Source organism: Aptenodytes patagonicus, chromosome 26, assembly GCF_965638725.1.
Source record: "Aptenodytes patagonicus chromosome 26, bAptPat1.pri.cur, whole genome shotgun sequence".
Classification (NCBI taxonomy): Eukaryota; Metazoa; Chordata; class Aves; order Sphenisciformes; family Spheniscidae; genus Aptenodytes; species Aptenodytes patagonicus.
In genome coordinates, this window is record NC_134974.1 from 2,262,915 (window position 1) to 2,272,919 (window position 10,005).

The following is a 10,005-nucleotide window of genomic DNA, read 5'->3' on the forward strand; positions in this document are numbered from 1 at the left end:
GGGCTCGGGCACGCGGGTCCCTCCAGAGCCGTGGCACCCGGCCGCGACCGCGCCGATAAGAGCCGGGCGAGACGATGTGCGGCGAGGGCGAGACCCCGGGGTGCGGGGAGATGCGGCGTCCTGCGTCTTCTGTACGCGGGGCCGGCTGGGAAACCATTTCTGAAGGAGAGAAAAAAAAAAAAGAGCGATATTAAAAAAAAAAAGCGGTGTCTTGGCTGAAGAAACATCCCCATTAGACACCCCGCAGCAGCGTGGCTCCCGGCCCCCTTCCATTGTCAGAGAAAGGTCAGCCCCTGACTAGTTAGTTATCATTAGCTAAGGCCAATTTAATCACGGCGATTGTGTATAAATCACTGTGGACAGACAGGGCACTTTCCTCCCTCCCCACCTCCCCGGCTCAAAGGTTGACAAATCTCCCGGCCGTCTCCCCCCCCGACCCAGCTCCGTCGGCTGGCCGGGCCTTTCGGCCACTTTGCCAAATATTAAAGGATGTCGTAAATCACCGGGGCGCTGCCCATCCATCAGCCTGTCAGCCTGAAGATCAGGGTCACGGGTACGAAAGATCAAGGGCCGAGCGGGAATGGCAGCGGGGCAGGAGCGGGATGGACGGGCAGCGTCGGGGGCCGGGAGGTGTCGGGGCCAAGGGGGGACGCGGGGATGAGCCAGGAGGGATGGAGTGGCCCGAAAACGGCCCCTTTGTGCCCGGGTCCTGCTCGAGGTGGCTTTTCCCACCTCCCTCGTGTACCGGCAACCTGATGTGGCACACGGGAATCAAAGTCGGGGTTAGAAACCGGTGTCCGGGTGGGAAAAGACAGCTCCTGCCCGTCCCGGGGCTGCCTGGACCGCACCGGCAGGACGCTCGGGGCTCCAGGGTCTGCTTTCATCCCCGCCACCCCTAACAATGCCTCTTGCCCGGCTGCAGGGCTTGGTTTTGGTACCAACCCGGCGAGTCAGTGACCGCAGCCGGCCGCCCCGCCGCGTTTCACACCCCCGGCAGGGCCGAGGGGAACCCAGGCACGGAGAAAACCTCCCCCCGCCAGCAGCAGCCACACAAAGCAGGATGGAGCCAGCATCCCCCATCCGCAGGGACCAGGACCTGGCCCAGAAGGATAGAGCCGGACAAGGCGTCCAACTTTTTCTCGCCTCCCTCCCTCCCTCCCCACCTTCCTTTCCTTCCCTTTTTTCTTTTTTTTCCCCCCCTTTTCTTGCCTTTTTTTTTTTTTAATTATTTTTTTTTATTTCAATCTAATTGAAGGGGGGGGGGGGGTGGAAGATAAGAGCTGCCAGGGCTAATTACACCTCATTATTCCAAAGGATCTCTCACGCCTCACTTCTCCTCAAACGCCCGCAAAAGCGAGGGGGAGGGGGACGGCTATTAAGGGAAAAGCCTTGGTGGAAAACAAAGTTGGTTAATTCACACGGTGCGGCCCCGCGGCGGCTGCGTGGGGGCTCCCCTCCGCCCCCCCGGGGCGCCGCCACCGGCTTGTCCCCACCACGGGGCTGCTGCCGGTGGGGCCGAGCGGGGCTGGGGGGCCCTGGAGCGGGATGGAGACCACCCCGGGGGGACGGGGCTGGTTTGGGGTGCTCCGAAGGCATCAAGGCCATGACCTTGGGTGTCCCCACGTCCTTGGGTGTCCCCACGTCCTTGGGTGTCCCCACCCAGAGGTGGTCTGCTCTGACGGGGCTTTGCACCAGGAGCTGAGGATGTCGCCGCCTCGCTCCGTGCCTCAGTTTCCCCTGCTGTACAAGCGGCTCCATGGGCAAAATTCCCCCTAACCCCCTAAAGATCCCGCAGAGAATCGTGCACAGCCCCAGGAGCCGGGACCCTGGCTGGGGCTGCAGCCTCCCCGTGATGCGGAGGGAAGGTTTTAACCCCCAGATTTTTTTCGGGGACCTGTCAGAGCAGGATGGATGCAGGGGCTGATTTTTTTAAGCATTCCCCTCTCCAGCCAGAAATTTCCCTGCCTATTTTCCAGCTCTTAACTTGCTTCCCAGGAGCACTTTGGGGAGAAATCCCACCTGCTCCAAGCCCCGGCACCCCAAAAAAAAGAGAAGGGGAAGCTTCAGCCCCCGGCAGACACGGGGATGGGAGCATCCCCCTCGCTGCCGATGCCGGGGCGAGAGCGCGGCTGATGCTGACCTTTCCCACTTGCATTAGGAAAAGTTACGGCGGCGACTGTTTTCCACAGACACCCGTCACGGGTCTGGACCAGCATCGCTGCAGCCTCTTCTGCAAACTCGGTTTGCTTTCTCTGCACCATAAAATATTACTTTTACTACCTCGAAGATGCGTTTCCTCCGTAAAAACCACATGCTGCAAATTCGCTCGGCTCTCCGGGACGGTTACTTATTTCTATTAAAAAGGAGGGATGTGATTATAAAGCAAGAAATTTCCTATTTTGCTTTGCCAGTGAAGGCTCCAGCCCGGCCCGCGCGAAGCAAACTGCAAATCTTTCCATGAGGATGAGGCTGGTCCTAAAAAGTTTTCGTACGTGGGGTGATTAATAGCGGTAATACCCGAAGGACGAGGCTGAGGGTGGTCAGACTCAGCTGATGGGGAGAAATAGGGATTGTAAGAGGCATTTTGGGAATACTGTCCCTCGGCAGCTCCCGGACGCGTCCCCAGCGCAGGCATTTCGGCGGGGAGACGTTGAGACCTTCCTCTGCCCAGACGCGCGCCGGATCCAGGAGACGGAGAGATAACTCCATCCCTGAGTGCCCGTCGGGTACCACATCCCCGGAGGGGCACTAAAACAGCGATCGATAACATCCCTGTTTTCCATCGCTGAATCCTTACCCCATTTCTCCCATCGCTTGGGTTTCCTCTCCCCTCCCGGTGCTGGTTTGGTGGTCCCAGCTCAGCCTTTCTAGCCGGGTATCTTGTCCTGTGGGAGACGTAAGGATAATTCAGATAATTCAGGTAATTTAGATAATTGCGGCTGCAAACCCGCCTTCTCATTCCCCTGTTTTGTGCCCCAAAAGTCCTGACACCTTTCATTTAAATCCAGGAGGGCTAAATCCATTTCTTTCTTCTGTTTAAGAAGCAAAAAGTAACCTTTAGCAAAAGCCAGAGAAGTTGATTATAGTAAATCTATAAAATTTCTATAAAATAAGGACAGGAATACGTCACTTCTTCAGGCTTGGAGGGACGGACTCTGAATTTACAACGAGGAGCGGCGGCTTAGAGCGGGCTGTTAGAGGATGCCACCGGGTGTAAGTCGCGGCTCTTCCCAGATAACGACAGATGAAAAAACCAGGCAGGTATTTATCCGGAGCTTGCGCATCCCCAGCGAGCTGCAGGACCGCTGCTTCACCCTTATTTTTCTAAGCGCAAAAGCAGGGAGAAGGGGAAAAAGGAATTAAACCCGATAATCCCCCCCAGCAATGGGAACGAGTCCTTTTTTGCCCCCCCCCCCCCCCCCCCCTTGGAAAAGCCCCCAGATGAGCAGCTCCCTTCTCCGCTCTCCCTGGGGGAGCCCACCGATGCCGACGCATTTTTTCCCAGCGAAATGACGCGCTGGTAAGAAATTATTTCAAACCCACCTTGCTGGAGCGTAACCTCTCCCCTTTGAGCCGGCGCAGAGCGAGGAGCCCTTGTCAGACCCAGCAAGCACTGAGCAGGAAAGCGAACGAACAAGTAAGCAAATTCAAAAGGGAAGATTACCGTCAATATTGCGTCGGTCTCAAGTTCATTAATTTGTGGTTTAAATGGCTCAGAGGAGTGTTAAACAAATCTCATCTGTGCCGTGTTGCCGACACCTTTGTGCTTCTAATACCGCGGCGGAGAGCTGCTTTTATCCCAAGGAATTTATTTTTCCTCCGTGTTGCTCCCGCACAAGCCAGAAGCAAGCGCTGATTAAGCGAACGCGGGGCTGCCTTTTAAAAGAAAAAATAATTAAAAAAAATTTAAATCACCCCTCGTTGCTTTTAGCTTCCAAGCTTATTCCTAAAAAAATAAATGGAGGGTTGGCTCGGACTTTTTTTGCTAGTTTTTTTCCCCAAAATGCAGGGCATGGGATGGGGTAGCGCTAATAAAGCTGGGGTTTACGGCTTTATAGCTCACCGTGTCTAGCGGCAGCCGAAGTTTTGCAGGCTGCGTGTTCCCCGCTCGCTCCCAGCTCCCTCCACCGCTCCCAGCCTTTAACTTTTCCCTTTGCACTAGTCAACAGCATTTTCTGCAAATATTGAGGCAAGTTTGCCCATTCCTTGAAGGAAAAAAGCGGCGGGTTCTCCAGCCCGGCGTGCCTGCGCGGCTATCTCGGAAAAAAGCAGAAAAGATACTTGCAGATTAATACTATTAAGTAGGATTTAAAAAAAAAAAAAAAAAATAAAAGCAATTGAGGTTGGATAATGCCCTCCAGAACAAACCAGCTCTATTCTCCAGCGCCTGGCAGGTCCTTGTGTGCCAGGGGGTATTTAGCATGTCTTTAACGAAGCTGAAAGCTTTGTGTTGAAATTGCACTTTCGGACTCTCCACGCTGTGCGCGCTCATTGCCACCTGAGGAACAAGCAGAGGTGCAAAACCCACCGCAATTGGCTTCGCAGGCAACGCAGACGGCCACACAGGCTGCAAATCAGCGCAGCACAAGGACAAAACCCTTGAAAAAGAGCCTTCGGCCAGCGCAGAACGGGCCCGGGTTTCGGGCGAGCTCCTCCGCGGCGCCCGGGTCTCTTACCCGGCTCAAATCCAGCATAAAGTCACCCGCCGCGACCTGCTCCCGGGTCTCCTCCGCCCGCAGGAATGGGGGACCTGGGGGGGGACAGAAAGGGGATGGAGGCGGATTTAGTGGATCCAATATGCTCACCGAGCAGACAAGGCGATTTTCCTAATAGGAACATGCTTGCTAAATTTTCAAGTATCTTTTAAAATGCCTCCACTTTCCCTCCAGTAAATAGCTGAGGCTTTTATAATTTGTTAGAAAAGCTTTTATAATTTGTTAGAAAAGCTGAGGCTTGTATAATTGCTTCTTAAACTTCCCCGGGCCCTACGCAAGCAACGGATCAGTACTGCTGCAAATAAATTTAGTTAGAAACCCAGAAAGCTGCTGGACATAATCAGTGTAAAGGACATTTCAAGTCAGTGTCTTCTGCTGCGATATCCCTGGAATAAGGATCTTCCATGCCCACAGCATTTGCACCACCCTTACGAGCGACGCTGTAGCCATTGAACATCCAACCCCACCGCGCCGCTTGCTAAACGTGGGGTTTAATTCGGGTCCCCGAGCAGGCGGCACAAAAAGGGCTTTTTGGAAAAAAGAAAACAAAAAACCAAAAAAACAAAACAAGAATTTGAAGCTGAGGGAGGGTCTTTGTGGGGTGTAAAATAGCTCCTGGGAATGGCAAGCGAGGGATGCCAACGGAGAGAAACTGTCGTCCCCGGAGAGAGCAAGGACCTGCCGAGGGGGAGACAGAGGGAAGCGAGGGAGCAGGATCCCCCGGGGGAAGATGGCTCCTCTCCTGGGAAAAACAGCCAAGAGACCAAAAGCAGAGGAATTAAAAAGGCACACGGCAGCGTGAGCGGCCGTTGAACGTATTTTGCAATACGTTTCGGGGGGGGAATTGAAGAGGTATTCATGTCCATCCCAAACTAAAACTCCTTTGTGTCTCTTCACGGTGACTTGGGACTCAATTATTTGTATCAGTTAAGAAGGGGACTTTGCAAATATTTTCAGCGGCAAAAACTCCAGCCAGCAAAGCCAGCCCAAATCCCAACTTTTCGAGGGTTTGGGGAACTTCTCCTCTGCCCCCAAGCAGCCCTAAGCAAGACTCGCTTCCCTCGCTCTGCGAAAACAATGCCGGTTTTGATGCCAGCTCAATATTTCCTCCCGAAATCCCATTTTTCAAGCCTTCATTCCATTTTCCTGACAGCATTTGTTTTGTGGTCATCGGACAATATATTTACCGCGCTTTGTTATCGTCCGTTTTCTGGAAGACCCGATTGCGTTAAAAATCCCTCACAAAGACAAAACGCAAGGAGACGATGAATTCAAATCCAACGCGACCCATTTGGGGGTGTTTCTTTTACGAGACACCTTGGCTCAGAGCAGCTGTTGCACGGCAAAGCTGGTTGAAACGCACGGCTAAGGACACTATGTGGCTCTATAAAATTGAACGTAGTTAATTAATTTATTCCCCCCCCTCCACAGAAACGAAAAGCCAACAGGGTCTAACCTCAAGATTGGCGATAGCGGTGGATGCAGGAGAGGGGAGAGGGAAAATAAGCGGCGATGCAACGGGAGGATGCTTTTCCAGGTTGGTTTCCCAACCTGACGCGGCGAATGCCGGGCGCAGCGGCGAAGCACCGTGCTCGTGGCCACAGGGTTGTCCTCGCTCTTTGCTTTTTTACCACGTTATTCTCATTTTAAAAAGGCAGAGGGACAACGCTAGCCGAAAAGCTTAGTTGAACAGCGTCAATCTGGGGCGGCTCCTCCGACGCCGGTGGGTTTGCCCCGGCTTCGGTGCAGCCGCGCGTCTGGGGAGCCCTGGGGATGTGTCGAGGCCGTGATCCCGGCAGAGGACGAACCCCCTGGGGCTCAAGAGGGTCCCCGTTTCCCTGCACCGCTGCAGGATCACCTTTGGGATTTGCCTAGAGGGTCTCGGAGGCGAAAAATAAAGCATCCCAAAGGCAGCTCCCAGGCCTTTCCCACCGTAACAGCGTCGGCACGCTTTTCTTTAATGTTTTTAATTCCTCCTCCAAACTAGCAAAGACCCGGGTGAAAAGATGCGTAGGAAGGGCAGGCCGGTGCCAGGTGCAGAGGAGGTTTTATAGGGTTGCCCCACACGCGTCCCGCGCTGGCCAGCATCCTCTGCCCAGGGAGCTGCATCCCAGTCCCGTGCCTTGGCCCCCGGGGTTTTACATCCCCGGGAGCATCGCAGGGGCCATGGGGGTGACCCGGGATGCTGCTGCTGCTGCCCAATCTCTGCCCGCACCCAGCTCCGGCCGGCAGCATCCCAGCGCACCTCCCTTCCCCAGCCTGTTGCTTTTGTATCCGCAGCTCTCTTTTTCCAGAGTCCTCTTTCCGAGGGCTCCCGTTCCCGTCGGCGCCTGTTTCTATCCCAGCACTCGCAGCCTCTGGGACCCATTTTAATTCCTTTCACAAAGAGCCACATGGCTTTCCCCCCCGCCCCTCTTTCCCTTGTTTTCCTTTGTGGGGGGATCAACACAGCCTCCTCCAGCCTCCCAAGAGCTGACTTAAGCATCCCTTAAACCACTATTATTATTTTTTTCCTCTGGTTAGGAAAAGCCACACAAAACACGAGGCACGGGAAAGACGACCGACGGATGCAAACCGAGGGGTCGTCGTGCTCTCCCCACCTCTCCCCTGCTTGCACTTTTCCCTGCCAGTGATCATATTATTATTATTATTATTATTATTATTATTATTATTATTAATATTATTATCAGGGATTTCTGGGCTGCGGTGGATTTTTGCTGCCTGCCAGCTGAGACTCAGCCTTGGCCAAAGTGAGACGCGGTGGGGCTGGCAGGCCAGCGAGCGGGCGCCAATTGACAAGTCTATTAAATTAAAAATAACCAACCAGCCCAAGGTCCACCAGGGTGGATCCTGACGGACGGGCCGCGTCTATTCGATCTTTTCCATATTAACCCCTCGCTGTCCCGCCTTAGGGAAGTACAAAGGAAAAGCGTCCTCGCGCAGGGACGCTTCCCCCCCCCCCAAAAAACCAGCAAGGATGTTTTCTCCAAAACAATAAATCGCCACAGTTCCCCTCCTCTTGATTTTTAAATGGAAAAATAAGAGAAACCAGAAAATTGCGGGCGAGGGTTTCCACCGAGGGGATGGATGAAAAGTTTGCAAGGCAGCTGGGAAGTCACGGCTACAGCCGTTTCCCGCTGCTGGCCGGGAGAGCAATTTGCCACCAGCACCGAATTTGCTGCTGGAGGTGGGATAGCTCCTGGCAGGATCCTGTTAGGATTTCTCCCGTGAAAGCAAAGCAGCCGTGCTCTGCCTCTCACACCGGAGCTGCACGGGTTCACCTGCCAGCGAACGCAACAGCATTTGAAGCTTTTCATTCCCACGCAGCTGGACTCACTCATTTCCCTCCCCAGGCTAAATAATCAGCTGGAGAGTAACGACTTTCTCGCTGGAAATATTCAGAGACAGAAAAAGAAACGTCCCGTCCCCCCCAAACACTGTTTAAAAATAAATAATTCCCGGCTGCAAAAACCAAGGAGAGTAAAACCAAGACCATTGCGCTGACAAACTCTTAGTTAATCGCAGAAATTAATCAACCATCCCTCCCTCGTTTTGCCTCGCTTAAAATAGCCCCGCAAGCCCCCAGCGGTGTCTTACCCGGGGGAGCTCCTGCTCATCCGAGTCCTAATGTCGCCTGCAAAAGCACTGACCGATTTGCATAGCCGTGCCGGAGAGCTGGACTGGGTCGAGGGGACAGGGACAGCCTTTCCAGGCCCTGAATGGCATTGTGGAAGGAAAAAAAAAAACCAACAACCCCACCACACCAAAACCCAACCCTCTAATCTCCGGGGATTCACGCCTTTCGGTGCTACGGGCCGGATTCGGAGCCCCGTTTGCTGCTGGCGAGCTCCGACGTCGCGAAGGAAGCTGCCCGAGACGCCCTGCCTGATTTTAGGGCAAATTGCAAACCCCTGCAAGGGTGAAGCAGGTTCAGCCCCGAGAAAGATTTTCCCTTTAGACGCGTCTGCAACAGAGATGGGGTTTTTAATCCGCTAACATGGAACAGAAACCTCGAGGGCTTTGGTTTGGACAACCCCCCTTCCGAAACGGCTGGGTGATGGATGCTGCAAGGTGATGGAGAGCAGCACCGGCGCCGCAGCCATGAGGTTAAACCCACGTGCCGAGGGTCCGGCAGGAGCGAGGCCCGTGCCGCCGGCACCTGCAAAGCCCACGCGTGCCCTCCCGCTCCTCTGCTGCTGCATGCAGCAGGCCTGGCGACGCGGCACCTCTCCGTACACGCCTGCCTCCGCACAAGCCCACACGAGCACGCTATGCTCACGCTTACACACGCCGTGCCCACGCTTACACGTGCCAGCGAGCCGGGCGTTTCGCACATCGCTCACACTGGGTGTTTCTGAAACACCGATGCTTTCGTACGGGGATTTATGTATAACATCACGCAGGCAGCAGCACGGCGAGGAAAGGTCACACCACACACAGACCACACGCACCGCACATGCGTGTGGGGCCGTGTTTTCCCCCCCCGTGGGCTTTGCTCCGCTCCCCACGTTACCTGGGAGGGGAGAGGAGGAGGCGAAGGCTGCGAGAGCATCTCCCAGCGAGGCAGCCGTGCCGGATCGCTCCCGCCGGTGAGCCTGGCTGAGGGTTTCGGTCGCCTTGGCAGGAACCTGGTTTGCAAAGTGAAGTTCAACAGGTCAGTGGGGGCACCGGGAACCCCCCGATTTCTTCCTCCCTTCCCAGCCAACCCCCCCCCACGCCTCCTCGGAGAGGAAGCCCCCTCAAATCCTGTGTCACAGCCACACAATTACACCAAATTTGAAGTGTCTCTGGCTGATTTACTGCGTTTTCCGATCCCCCACGTGTTGGGGGGGATATTTCTCTATTTCCCTGCCTAAACAAGCCCATAAATTGAAGATCTTTTTTTTTCCCCTTTCAAACCCAACCATTTCCAGGTATTCTTGGGCTGAGCTGGCACCGGCGGGAGCTCAGCTGGGAGTTCATTTCCTTCTCCTGTTCGGGAGCGAGGAAAAACCATTCCCTGAAGGTCCCCCCTCTCCAGCCCATCTTTTCTTCTCCCCAGACCTCTGCTAAAGACAACCAAAAGGTCATTCAAAATCCCTTGCCAGAGCATTTTGGAGGCCTGGAGACGGGCAGGGTGGCTCCTGGGAAAGGGGCATTATTCCCGTTTATGGGAGCAATCCCACAGAAGCGATTCCCCAGCTCTTCGCTAATCCATTCGTGGCGAGCCAAAGCCTCTCCATCAGCCGCCGGCTCACGGCTCTGAGGGCAGAGGAAGCCCAAATTTGGCACCAGCTCGGAGCCGGTGATG

At 54.7% G+C, this 10,005-nt stretch overlaps 1 long non-coding RNA gene across 1 annotated transcript; it reads right to left on the reverse strand.

Moving 5' to 3' along the window:
• Positions 1-90: 90 nt before the first annotated feature.
• Positions 91-3,156, reverse strand: LOC143171010 (uncharacterized). Its single transcript, XR_012997122.1, has 3 exons — positions 3,131-3,156; positions 2,798-2,885; positions 91-159 (listed from the first exon to the last, which is right to left on the reverse strand). It is a non-coding gene; the product is annotated as an uncharacterized LOC143171010 (long non-coding RNA).
• Positions 3,157-10,005: the final 6,849 nt, after the last annotated feature.